This window comes from Papaver somniferum, chromosome 9 (assembly GCF_003573695.1).
Source record: "Papaver somniferum cultivar HN1 chromosome 9, ASM357369v1, whole genome shotgun sequence".
NCBI lineage: Eukaryota > Viridiplantae > Streptophyta > Magnoliopsida > Ranunculales > Papaveraceae > Papaver > Papaver somniferum.
In genome coordinates this window covers 197,123,097-197,137,929 of record NC_039366.1, presented here as the reverse complement: position 1 = coordinate 197,137,929, position 14,833 = coordinate 197,123,097, and positions in this window count along the sequence as shown.

The following is a 14,833-nucleotide window of genomic DNA, read 5'->3' as shown; positions in this document are numbered from 1 at the left end:
GACATCCGACAGATAGAAGATTCATAACCTCCTTCAACTATTGGTATATGCATTGATAACCCTCATAATTAGTTCCTCACCAGTTAAAAAAATTTGTATGCCAACAAAAAATCCTTAGCATTTAAATGTTACAACTACGTAAAACTTTTTTTTTTTGACTCATATCTTTTTAAAATCAGATTATCCCACCTTCATCAACCTACAACAAATAACATTAGAACATTTACGGTTACAACATGGAAAACCATTATTTCTGCCTTGAAATAAATTAACTGCCCTTCATCAACTTGCAAAGAACAAACAACAATATGTTAAGAATACAGAAAATTCATTTTCATTTGATTCATTTTTTTACTGGAAATAATTGAAATACAAAAATAAATACATATACTTGAGAACTATCCAAATATTGAATCGCCAAAACTTTTCACTTCAATCGTAGGTCTAATTTAATTTTAGTGAGAAAAGAAATATTATTTAAAGCCATGAACACTCGCAAGGCTGCTTTCTTTGCAGCCTTGCAAATGAGATAATAATCTTGCTTGGAGTCGCATTCTTTTTCAAAGCTACATTTACACTGAACCTCAATCTTTTCGTAAACCTTCCTGACTTTTTGGGTGGTTTCCTTTTTCCTCTGAATCTTCTAAATTAAATTTTTTTATCTCCTTGATCATGATTGTATTTTTTTATTCTCATGATTCACATCCAGCTTTTCATCTCCTGATTTGGTGTTATTATTATGGAGAAGATTAAGAGATTTAGTAGATTTAAGGCTACAAGAAATACCTTCATCATTCTCGGTATTATTGAACGAAACGAAACCCGATACTCTGCATTTAACTGTTTTAATTTCTCTAGATCATCCATTTGGTATCTCGGTCACTTTTGCTGCTAGCCTTTTCAGAACTTATTCCACCAATAAAAGCTACAAACATGGGCGTCATAATCGAGGCTAAAGTTTAGAACGTGCATTACATAATTAGGGTTCATATAACTCACTTTTTTTTTCCTATTTTAAGTAGATCGAAGACAAATATTTATGGACGAAATAAGGGCAGAGTAGACTTAAGGCTAAAACCAATGCCTTGAACACGATCTAGCTCCTCTGATATTCCTCTCCACTACCGGTTTTCTTCTCTTGATTATACTCTGCATCCCACTAATCATCCTCCTCACATACACATATTATCCACCTATAATCACTAACTCATCATCACAATTCATTTCACTGAAATACTTACCAGTTAAGAAAATAACGTCTGTAATATAAAGTTTGCATGCATAAGAAATGACTTCTTTATGATTAACATATCATTACAAAAACTAAAGGAGCACAATGGAAGTTGAAACTATGAAAAATCAAATGTCGAGGATGAGGGAAAGAATATCAAATAACAAACCGTGGCTACAACAACTATTTAGCCAAGACTTTGCAATGAACAATGAGGAATACAAATACTTGGAATCCGTGAACTAATATGAGACGAAACAAATGGTTCTCCATCCAAAATTTAGACCAGGACTCCCTTTGGAAACATTTAAATATAAAACTAACAAAAAGATAACGAAACTTATCGATACTGCTGAAAAATATCGTGAGGACTCGAGACAATGATATCGATGAGAGAATATCGATGTTCCTTTGAGGAGGAAAAGGAAGGAAAACCTTACTTCGTGCATCATATGTACACGAAAATATTGATAATTTTGGCTTCGTCGAAACCATCCAATGGAGATGACCTGGAATAATACATGAATAGAATCACCAGAACATGTGGATAACGAACACATGACGATAGTGCCAGCGATCAAGGAAGAATTTATGAGAGGATGTAATTACATGTATTTCTCATCCGATAAAGATTCGGCATAAAGATCTAAATACAACACAAATCAGTATCAAAGACCGCCAATCTTTGGGGATCGACTAAAAAATTATTATTTCACGGAAACATAAAATAATCTACCTAGCATTTTTATCAGAAATTATTATTTTAATCAATTGCAAGTGTAACTGAATTTATAATTATTTGGATGACAAATATCTAAGATTTTCATAGATACAAGTTCTCATGAGTCAAAATACATCTTTTCATAGTTTGTAGTATTTATTTAAATCATTCTGACCAAAACTTATTCCGTCTCATGCTGTGTCGTTACGACACGGGTTATTTCTAGTAATATTACATTGGTCACGAAATTAACGTTTCAGCTGGTCATTCTCGTTCGTTAAAGGTTGATGCGTTTAAGAGGTTACAGGTTCGAGTCTTCGATTGTGCAGTATTGCAGAATTTGACATGGAAGGTAGATTTAGTTTTCACCCTTGCGACATAATCAGCGCCCTATACACTTCGGATTTGTTGGTTGGTTCCTCATAAGACTCATTCGTAGGCTAGAACGGAAACTTGTTCAATTAATGTAGTAGTCGTTGGAGCTTAGTTTGTTAGGCTTCCAATTGATGTAATAATCGTTATTCAAAGATATAATAATCTTTAAAAAAAAGGTTATTTTATAAATGATTTCCCAAAATAACTCCTGCTAATTTTATCTTAAAACAATTCCAAAATCACTCAACCGTGATTTTATAAACAGTTTCCTAAAATAATTCTATCAAATTTTATCTTAAAATCAATTCCTAAAATTACTCCACCTGACGCCTTCTTCTTTTCCTCTTCCTCTTCCTAAAATAACTCACCCAATCAACCCCTTAAAATTCTCATTGGATCTATATTGCAATTATATTGGAATCAGTTGCGCTTTGTGAAAGTCGCAATTATCACTAGGTCATTGAAAAAAATCGCAATTACGATTTAGCTCATTAAAAATCCAGTCTTTATTTAGTGATTAAATTTTTTAGTTACAATTATCACTGGCATATCGTCGATCACAATTTTTGTCACCATTTAGTATCAATCACAATCTTTATTTTATCGGTTTTGAATTTTGTTACAATGATAACATCACAAATTTAAGGGTGAAAAATGATTTATCAACCAAAATACGTATGAAAAAATTATTTTTCAGACGAAATTACACAAGTGAAAACAAAATTTATCTCTAAAAAATAAGTGAAAACTTAACTTCTCATCTCAAACACAAATGAAAAAAAAAAGCATGAAAAATATAGATGTCCAAGAGTTTCACACTTGTCTCTCTCCAACTTATTTTGGTCGATTTAAATCGACCGACCAGTTGAATAATGACTTCAACACTCCTCCATTACCTCATAAAGAAATAAAAGTGAAAAACTCCTCTATTACCTGGTAAAAAAATAAAAGTGAACTTCAATTGTGATGAAATTATGGTTTTCACGGATCAGTGAAAACTGTAATTATCAAAACATGTGAAAACTACTATTATCAAAACATGTGATAACTGCATTTATCCCTAGATATTAAAATTTCTGAAGTAATGTTGAGTGTATTAACTTGTTACTCATCCATGATCAAAAAAACAAACCCTAAAACCCATATCGAAAAGAAAGAAAAAAACGCACTTAAACGTGTTTACAACTTAACTGATTCATTCGGAAGATTTCATTGTTGCTTGTATAGATAGGAAGGATTTACGAATTAATATATAATCACAAAATAATCGTTTACCTGATTATCAAATAAAACTCATCATACTCATATAATCACAAATAACATACCTGATTACTCGTCGTTTCATCAAACTCGTAGCCAACCTCAGACCCTTTACTATAATGGTGAAAGAAAATAGAAACATCACGAATCAAATAACCTATAAAGGGATAAAATTTTGAGAATATGGGACAAAACCGGTAGAACTCCTTGTTAAAAGGACGATGAATATTGTAGTTACCTAAAATAGGTGAGAGGCTAAAGTGGAATTATAAGGTTTCTGAAAATGAGTTATGGGAGGTTGAGCACGAAGAGTCTTCGCCTAAACCACGCACAGTTGTCGTTCAAAGGTTGCTTTAGTCACAGGAGAGGTTAGGGATGGTCTTAGGGAGGGAAGCAGATGAAGAGAGAGAACAAAAATTCTAGGGTCTTGAAGAATAATTGCCTTGAGAGGTTATGAGAAAGATGATTGTAACTTAGAGAATTGGAGGACCTATTTATAGCTGAATTCTCTAATCTCAGGTCCGTGAAGATAATCATTGATTTTTGTGCCGTGCGGAGCAATTCACCCATCTCTTCAGGAATAGATAGAGATAAACTAGGTTGATTTTATCTCATTATTCCACCGCCTTTACTCTCTTATGCGGTGAGAAATAAGACGGTATTTCTCATACGTGTCGTAGACCGCCAGATCAAAACCCTAATTGTTATTCCCCATTTGTGTGACGCTGAGTCAGCCTTTGTGATAACATATTGCAATAAATATTCTCTTTAGAGTTGGCCGAGATAGAGATATATTTTCCGATTTGTAAGGATAACTAGGATGAGTCACGTGAAAAGGAATGGGATACCTCAGAATTCGTGTGGATAGGAGACTTGATTCCTACATGAGGCTCGTTCCTACCATGGGGATCGGAATATCAGTCTTATTTGATATTTCCCGATAGATTTGAATCTCTCTGAAATATTGAAGAGAGATTTGAATCCCTACGAGATTTGGAAGAGAGATTTGAACCCCTCCGAGATTTTGCAGAGAGATTTGAATCTCTTCGAGATTTTGCAGAGAGATTGGAATCTCTCCAAGATTTTACAGAAATATTTGAATCTCTCTGAGATTTTGCAGAGAGATTTGAATCTCTCTGAGATTTTGCATACGAATCAAAATCTCTACGAATATTTTATTAACGGATCTGAATCTCTCCGTGGTCAGCTAGGAATCATCCTGGAGAGAGATAGAAAAGGCTTTGTACGCCCGATTAATGCCTTTGCGAGACTTTGGCTCACTTGTCTTTGACTAGCGTATCTTGCAGAGATGTGCTAGGAATCAATTGTGTGTCTATATAATGGGATAACAAGACAATTGTATCTAGAAAGGATGTTCTAGGATTCCGTCGAAAGGGCCCTGAAGCAGAATAACCAGCGTATCTCGCGGGAATGTTCTAGGAGTTATTCGGAAACCTCAGTAAGTCGAGTCAGATCCTAGAGCAGACATGACTAGTGTATCTCGCGATGATGTACTAGAAATCAGTCCCTGATCTCAAATGGGGTGAGTCATGCGTACAAGAGACACGCATATCTCTCTTTGGGTCATAAGTCCCCTGGGACGTTTTTAGGCATCTACGGAGCCTACATGACCAAAAGTATCTCGTCGAGGATGTTGTTAGAGCATAGCTCGGTTGAACCCACCAAGCGATGGTATGTCAAGTTTGGTTGTCATATTTTAGTGAACCAAAACTAATTTAAAGCGTCGTTTGATTATATGCTAGATTCAACTTCGTACAAGTTAACTAAAAAGTTATTAGGATATGAGATATACAAGAATTACTCGAAGACTTGAATAATGTGAAGAAGTAAAGAGCTACATCGACGACATCATCCTTCCTCTTAAGGTTAGTAATATTTTGACTTGAACTGTTTCATTCCTAACGTATATTTCAAGTCGTGCATATTGAAAACATAACTGTGAAGCTGTCAATGATTGTCCTTTAGTTAGACATAGTATTAAGGAATTATAATACGAAGGATAACGTTTATCTTTTGAACTTCGTATATAAGACATCGACATAATCGTATGAATGCTATTGTGATTATGTATGTGTATGGGTGAAGATTTCGTCCTAGGAAACAATGTTTTACATTCGTTTAAAGGAAGTACATTCATTAAAATTGATTTGTGAATTGAAAGGGAAATCGCTAGGCTTATTGGTATTGTTATTCATTGCAAATCTTCAGATTACCAATATGTGTGGTTGAGTCTAACCGTTCATAACTTGTTTATGTATCTTGGTAAAACTAATCACAATGCCTGACTTTTGTATTAGTATGACTTTTATTAGTGAAACCGATCTAAGTAATCACCTGAGATGGTATGATCGATATTTTGTAATTGGTGTGACAAACTCTGGATATTGGGTAACCGATCCTAGTAAGAGGTGTGACCTATCACAAGTATGTGTTGTTAGAGCATTGCTCGGTCGAACTCGCATGCATTGCTATCTCAAGCATGTTTGTCAATGTTAGTGATCAAAACTATAAGTCTTGTTTTCTAGTCTACTATAGGTAAGGCTTGGACTAGGATAGAAAGTGTAGTTGAGCTCAAGGACTTCATGGAGACTCATCATACAAGATGAAGAACCACTCAAGGAACCGGTGGAACTTCTCGACAAAAAGGTATGTGGAGACTTGAACTTATCTATCACTCAAAAGTCTATTATTATATCTCCTACTCTTTGAGACAAAAAGTCGTATGCTATATATAGACTTTGATTATACACATTTGCTATTTCGAGCCGAGTATACCTCACCTATCTATATCTCGAAATATGTGTTGGTAAGCTTTTCGCTTCAACCAAGTTTGCCTAGTGACGAAAGTCATGATATGTTTCAATCACTTTGAAAATTTCTTTGACGAGAAACGGTGTAACAACTATATAACGTCCTCTAAGAATGTTTCAATGATTGAAATGATAGTTTAGATTACATAACCAATGGTGGGCATAACCATTGTTATGGAAACACATTTATGTATAAGTCATATTCCTTGAACCAAAGTTTGCGAAATTTATTGATCAAGAGAACCGGAAGAATGACGTGATCCAAGTCCGCGAACTGCCGAAGTTCTCAAACCCGAGAATTTCTGTTGGAGTTGGCAAACTATTTGCGTGAAGCTAAGTCCGCGAACTCATTCTGCGAACCCAGTCCGCAAATCGGAGAAGTTCTCATACCCGAGAATTTCTGCTGAAGTTTGTAAACTCTGCCCGGTAACTTAAGTCCACGAACCTAGTCTGCGAACTTGAGAAGGTCATATATCTAAAGATGATTTCTGAACTTAAACTTAAAAATACTAAGGAATGCAGTTTGCAAACCGTGGCTATAAAAGTTCATGAACCGATTCAAGTGAATCAAATCATCTTTGCTTCAATTGTGTCTTGTGTACTATATAAGATTTCCTTGCAATTGAACAACTCTCTAACTAGTTCATTTTGAAGTCATTTGAACTAGTGATGGTGAAGAAGAACATGGTTGATATGAAATGCTTATATGGCTAACCATTTGGTTAACTATTGTGAACCAACAAGTGCATACGTTTGGGTACGGTTAACAAACCTAGAAACGTGCATTTCAATTGTGTGTAACAAGCTAAGTTTTCGATCTAACGGTTGAGAAATATTAGCTTGAATCTAAATCAGGTTTTCATCTAACGGTGAATATTGATTGCTTTGTTACCAAGGTAACTTGGATTGCAAACCCTGATTTGAAAGACTATATAATGGGAACTCTAGTATCTGTGCAAAACTAATCCCCACACCTTATATGTGATACTAGTTTGCGTGCTAGAGTCGGTTCTCCTTTAACCTTTGGTTTTCTTCTTCAAAAACCAGGTTAACGACTTAAAGACTTCATTGGGATTGTGAAGCCAGATCGATACTACTTTTATCGTAGTTGTATGATCTGATCTTGCATCTTCGATCGACGGGTACAATAGATTGATTGGATTGAGATTGATATCTCCGATAGGCAAGATATAAAAAGTAATCACAAACATCTTTGTATCATTGTTTGTGATTCCGCAACATCTTGTTTCTCTACCATACGATTAAGATTGTTGTGAGGTGATTGATAACTCTAGGCTGTTCTTCGGGAATATAAGACCGGATTATCAATTGGTTCCTGTTCACCTTGATTTATCAAAATACGGAACAAAAACCTTTAGGGTTTATCTGTGGGAGACAGATTGATCTTTTGATAGACTTGTCTGTGTGAGACGGATTTGTTCATCATCAAGTCTTCGACTTTGGGTCGTAGCAAATCTTAGTTGTGGGTGAGATCAGCTAAGTGCGCAGTATCCTGCTGGGATCAGAGGCGTAGGGAGTACAATTGTACCTTGGATCAGTGGGAGACTAATTTGGGTTCAACTACAGTCCAGTCCGAAGTTAGATTGGAGTAGGCTAGTGTCTGTAGAGGCTTAATACAGTGTGTGTTCAATCTGGTCTAGGTTGCGGGGTTTTTCAGCATTTGCGATTTCCTCGTTAACAAAATTTCTGGTGTCCGTGTTATTTCTATTTCCTCATTATATTGTTTTATCTTTATAATTAAAATAATACAGGTTGTGCGTTTAGATCATCAATTTGAATATTCCAACCTTTGGTTGTTGATTATCGTTAATTGATCCTTGGATATTGGTCTTTGGTACCATCCAAGTTATTCCTTGTATTTGATTAGAACTCCCAGTTCCTGCTTGAGTAAATCAAATCAAGAGAGAGATATAAACTCGTTGATATACTTTTAATTGATCGAGTCTTGTTGATTCTCTTAAAAGTATATTCGAGTTTGTCCATACAGATTGCTAAGCGAAATATTGGGTGGTGTCGTTAGACCCCCGCTTTTTCAATTGGTATTAGAGCAGGCAAACACGTTTAAGACCTTACAAGTCTGTGTTTGTAGCGATCTGACTTTATGGACAGAGGTGCTATCTCTATTAACGTACCACCAGTCTTCGATGGATCTAATTACTTATGGTGGAAAATTTCTATGCGAGCCTTTCTTCAAGCACGTGATTTTCAATCATGGGTATATGTTGTTAATGGCTATGATGCTCCCGTTGTGGCAGTTGGAGATATAAACGTTCCCAAGAATATTGGTGAATATAGTCCTGCCGAGATACTTGCTGCAAAGCAAAATTCCGACGGTTTGAATGGCATTACCCCAAATCTTCAGCACCATGTGTCAAATTGCACTAGGTCTAAAGATGCTTGGGATATTTTAGAAACCGCATTTGAAGTTAACTCCATTGAAAAGGAAGCTAGGCTTCAAAACCTTAATTTCGATTGGGAAAACCTTCGTATGGAAGATGAAGATACATTTGATGAGTTTAATCACAGAGTGTCTGAAATTGTTAATGCATCTTTGGCATTGGGTAAGACTATTCCTGAAAAGGACATTGTGATGAAAATTCTCAGATCGCTGCCATCTAGATACGAGTTTAAGAAGCATGCCATCATTGAGGGAAATAACCTTGATAATCTTTCCAGAAATACATTGGTTGGAAAGCTAAAGATATTTGATCATGAGCATACAAAAAAAATCGGAAAAGATGTTGCCTTTAAAGCATAGAAGAACACTAAATTACTTGATAAAAGTAAAAGTGGTTATGTCTCTGAGGATGATCGATCTGAGGATGATTTTTCGGATGAAGATCTTGACAAATCAGTCTCCTTGATCGCAAGACAGTTTAGGGATCTTCTATTGAAGAGAAGTAAACGGTTTTCAAGAGACAAAGCTAGGTCGTCAGATAAACCTCACAATCGCGTTCCTCCTAAAAACAGGGATGCTGACGAGGCTGATAACGAGGATATGCCACAGTGCTTTAAGTGTAAAGGTTTTGGTCATTTTGCAAACGAGTGCCCAAATCGTAGAAAATACACTGGGAACAAAGGTCTTGCTGTAACACTTGATGAAATGTCTGAGATCTATGATTCTGATGAATATAGGAAATCAAGTGTCGGTCTTATATGTGAAAACATTGATTTTGATAATTGTAGAAATACATATATCAACCTTGATGGTTTCGGTGAAGAAGAGAATATTATCCAAGATTGACCAATCCTTTGGAAACTCTGTTTGTAATGTTTCAGGATCTACTATATGTCTAGCTGCTTTCACACCACAAATGCCTGAATATTATCCAAGATTGACGTGCTCATTTTGTTCTCAGAAGGGTCATGAACTATCAAGATGTTACAAGTACAAACATCAAGTGAGACACGCCAACAAAATTCAACGAAGAGCAAATCGGTTGGCAAGGAAGCTTAAACTTGCTCAGAAGACTGCTGAGGTATGTAGGATTTTATCTTCGTCTAAGAAGTTGGTTTCCGAAGACAAAATAAGACCATTAGAGAAGAAGGTATGGTCAAATTTCTTTGATAGATAGAAGTCAGAGGATTCATCTCAAGAGGAAAATGGTGGACAAATTGTCGTTCACCACAACACAAATTAATTGTGTTGTTTGGTAAATCTTGTCTCATGTGCCTGATCAAAAGAGATAAGATTGTGTACCGCTCAGGCTTTAGGAAAAGTTTTTTCTTAGGTTTGTTTTTCCTGTCTATCAAATAAAGGGTTATTATCGATAATTCTACTCTTTATAGGGTTTAGAGTTGGACGTCCACGAACCTGTTTAAAGGTTGCGAACCCTACATTCCTTTTTCCTCTCTGATATCCTTTATATCTTAAGACTGCTTGTTGAGATTGTGAATTCCACTCACAAAAACCAGTTGTTTATAATTGTTCTCCAAGCATCATGTCTTTGGATGGAAAAGATATCAACATGATTGTTAATCCATCAATCAAGGAAAAAGAGAAATTGTATTCGAAGATAACTCCAGCGAAAAGGAAGATAGGCTTCAAGACCTTAATTCCAATTGGGAAAACCTTCGTATGGCATACCAAGATACATTTGATGAGTTTAATCACAGAGTGTCTGAGATTGTTAATGCATATTTTGCATTGGATAAGACTATTCCTGAAAAGGACATTGCGATGAAAATTCTCAGATCGTTGTCATCTAAATACGAGTCTAAGAAGCATGCCATCGTTGAGGGAAATAACCTTGATAATCTTTCCAGAAACACGTTGGTTGGGAAGCTAAAGATCTTTGATCATGAGCATACATCCAAAATCGGAAAGGATGTTTCCTTCAAAGCATAAAAGGACACTAAATTACTTGATAAAAGTAAAAGTGTTTATGTCTCTGAGGATGATCTTTCTGAGGATGATTCATCAGATGAAGATCTTGACAAATCAGTCACTTTGATCACAAGACAATTTAGGGATCTTCTTTTGAAGAGAAGTAAACGGTTTTCAATAAACAAACTTAGGTCATCAGATAAACCTCACAATCGCATTCCTCCTAAAAACAGGGATACTGATGAGGCTGATGACGAGGATATGCCATCAATCGCGGTTTCATAAAGGGACGTCCAAGTAGCAATGGAGGAGACGATTCCGGTGATCCTTCATTCATCTCTAACACGCAAAAGTCAGCTGGAAATACTAGTTGATTAACCTGCACAAAAACATCTCCAACAATACATTGGGTAGACATTAGAGTGATCGGCTAATTGCAACACAATTCCAGATTTTTTAAGAGGACCTAATTCAAGTGAATTATACATAAATGCAGTCATAACATTAACGGATGCACCTAAGTCCAACATAGCTTTGTTAAATGTAGTGTTACCAACTGTGACGGGAATTTCAAAGCTACCAGTATCCTTGCATTTCAGTGGGAGTCTGTGCTGTAAGATTGCCGAAGAATTCTCCCCCACACTTAGCACTTCATTTCTTTGAGCCTTTGCTTATTGGTACACAAGTCCTTCAACACCTTTGCATATGTTGGAACTTGCTTAATAGCATCTATAAGTGGTATATTCACATGGATCTTCTTAAGAATGTCTAAAATCTCCTTTTCTAGTTCCTCCTTCTTGGACTTTGCAAATCTGCGAGGAAAAGGTAAAGGAGGAACATAAGCAGGAATAAGAGTTTTAGAGTTAGGAATAGGTACCTCGGAAGTTTGAGGTATTTCATCCCTCTTTTCCTCCAAAACTGGCTCCATGGGAGCTTATTCTTTACCCAAATCAGCAACTTCAGGTTGCACAAGTTGTGTACCACTTCTCAATGTAATAGCATTCACACCATCCTTTGGGTTAATAGGTTGAGAAGGGAGTTTTCCACTATTTTGTGCTTTCAATTAGTTCAATTCAATAGCCATGGAACCCATTTGTGTATGCAACTCCTTGATTGCACTCTTGGTCTCTTGTTGACTTTCTTTAAACATAGTACCAATGCCCTTCATCATTGCGTGAAGCTTTGCATCGATGTCGGAATCTTGAATTTGTGTTGGTTGTTTTTGCTGCGGCTGCTGCAATTGTTGTTGTTGCGGTTGAAATCCACTCGGACGGTTGAAAGTAGGTTGTTGAATAGCACCTTGCTTGTTGGCATAGCTAAAGTTGGAGTGATCTCTCCCCGGATTGTAAGTATTGGAGTAAGGATCATACCATCTTTGCTGATTTGGAAAGACCGCACTTGCTTGCTCCATCTCTTCGCCATATGAAGGTAAAATAACTGCAACCATCTTTTGCATCATTGTCTCCATATTATCCAACCTTTGATCACGGTGTGATGATGAATCACTAACTTCATGCACTCGCCTAACCATTGAGTCACCTCTTGTGTAGAATTGTTACGAGTTCTCAACCATGCTTTCAATCAACTCGGTAGCTCGGGCCACCGTCTTGTTCACTAGTGCACCACCACCCGCAGCGTCAAGAAGATATCTATCACTTGGTTGGAGACCTTCGTAGAAGTATTGAAGTATCGTCACGTCACTAAATTGGTGGTGAGGGAAGCTTGCTACCAACCTCTTATATCGCTCCCAACATTCATACAATGACTCCCCATCCTTTTGTTGTATACCACAAATCTCTTTGCGAATTCGGATGGCTTTTGACGCAGGGAAGTACCTCTCTAAGAAAAGCTTCTTCAACCCGTTCCATGTAGTGATACTTCCGGAAGGCAAGTAATATAACCATTCCTTAGCATTATCCGCCAAAGAAAATGGAAAATTTTTCAACATCGCTCCACCCACATTAATATTCTCTGGAAGCATGGCCATGATAACGTTGTGGAAATCCATGAGATGCTTGTTTGGATCCTCATTCACCATGCCATGAAACTCTGGAAACACTGTGATCAACCTTAGCTTGATCTCGAAGGTTGAATTTGTTTGAATACACCATCGTTGTGTATCTAGCATGTGAGAAGCCAAGTCCTTGAGTGTACGATCACCCATTGCTTCGTCTTCTTCAACTAGTGGTTCTTCTACGATTGGAACCTCTTGTTCTTCTTCTTCTTCTTGATGAAGAGCTTCTTGTTCTACTTCCAAGTCTTATTCTTCCGTTGTTCCTTGTCTTGGTTGGAGTATTGTGCCTCTTCGAGTAGCTATCCCGCACCTTGGATAATTACAATCTTTAGAAGCTAGGGATTAGGTACCTGAAAACAATTCTCGCAAATAAGTGAAAAACAAGACAAGAAACGAAAAGCAAATAGGCAAGCAGAAATTGTAAAAACAAACTAAAAACTAAATAATAAGCCGTATGCCTCCCTGACAGCGGCGTCAAAATTTGGTCGTTGTCGTATGCGTCAAAAATAAATTACTTTCTCACAACTCAAAATATAAAATATAGCAAGGACAAGAAAGGATCGTTCCCACAGAGAGGACCAGGTTATCAATATATTTTCGGTTTCTTATAAATAACATGGGGGATTTTTCTGATTTTTAATAAACTAGAAAAATATAAAAGCAAAGAAACAAATAAAACAAATCAAATTAAGTATGCGAAAGTTTTGGTTAAGGATTTCGTTTCATTCACTAACATGCTCTTGTCATAATAACTAGAATTGATATTTAACCTCTCATTATCAAAAGCCCTAAGATACCTAGTCGATGGAATATCCCGCAAATTTCCTCTTGTCATCAACAAACACATTAAAAGATGCGAATATGAATTCCACCAAAAGAATAACCTAACGCCTTGCGCTAATCATGTTCAATTCCTATGGATAATTAAGATTCATGAAATTAGGCTAATCAATGCAATTGAATTACATTGCGCAATCAATTTAACAAATGTCATGGTTGACATACGATTACAAGGATGTATCACTACAAGCTATAATCATATTTATGCTACTTGTGTTCAAGGATTATCGCTCGATGAAAAATCCTAAACTATCTATAGATATGAATATGAGTTCTACCAGTTTGCAACTTGACAAAATAGATAATCAAATCATGTTGCAATACGTCAATCATGCAACTATATACGCAGAGAATCATGAACGATAAATATGAGACAAAACTAATTCATTAAATCAAAGAATCATGTTATGTGAAATCCAACTAATCCATAACTAAAATAAAATTAAGTACTCATGCTCATGAAATTCACAACAAGAAAGAAAAGAAAAGCTAACATGTTTTTAAACCCTAAAACAAAAGTAAAAGTAAGGATAGATCATAACAGATAAGAAGATAGAACCCTTATATAAGTATCCAACTAGTAGTAGTCCTGTGCACCGAGTCCTTATCAATCAGTTGTCAAAACTAGCGTCAAACCCATGCCAAGTCAGTCTATGCAGCCCATGAGTCAGCCCCATCAAAAGCAGGTCCAAATCCACTTTGGCTTGTCAGTTCCAGAGAACTGACAGCCCACTTGCTTTCTGGTTCAACTGTCCGTTCCGAATAACTGACAGTTTAGTCTAGACTTCAATATCACCCACGACAATACTAACTCCCCTTTCTCAGCATCTCAACATTACCAACAAATGCACAAACGGCAGCACTTGCAGTTTAATTCCAGTTCTCGGCATCAGCTCACTTCTTTCCTTGTCTAAATACTGAAAGTTACAGCATCATCTTTGCCTTCATACCAGCAAGTTACAGCATCATCTTTGCCTTCATACCAGCACCAGTAGAAAGATGCGACCATTTACAGCACCAGCTCAATGCTTTCAACCATTGCTTCTGCTCCATAACATCATCAAGTCATTGCACCTTTAACTCTTGTAGTAACTCTGCAGCTCCACCTGACTAGTTCAACACTAGCACCCCTGCATCTGGATTTCTCAAACTTCAACTCTTTTCTATGCTCAACTGTAGGGGTGTAAATTCGGGCAGGCCGGGCCGTCCGGCC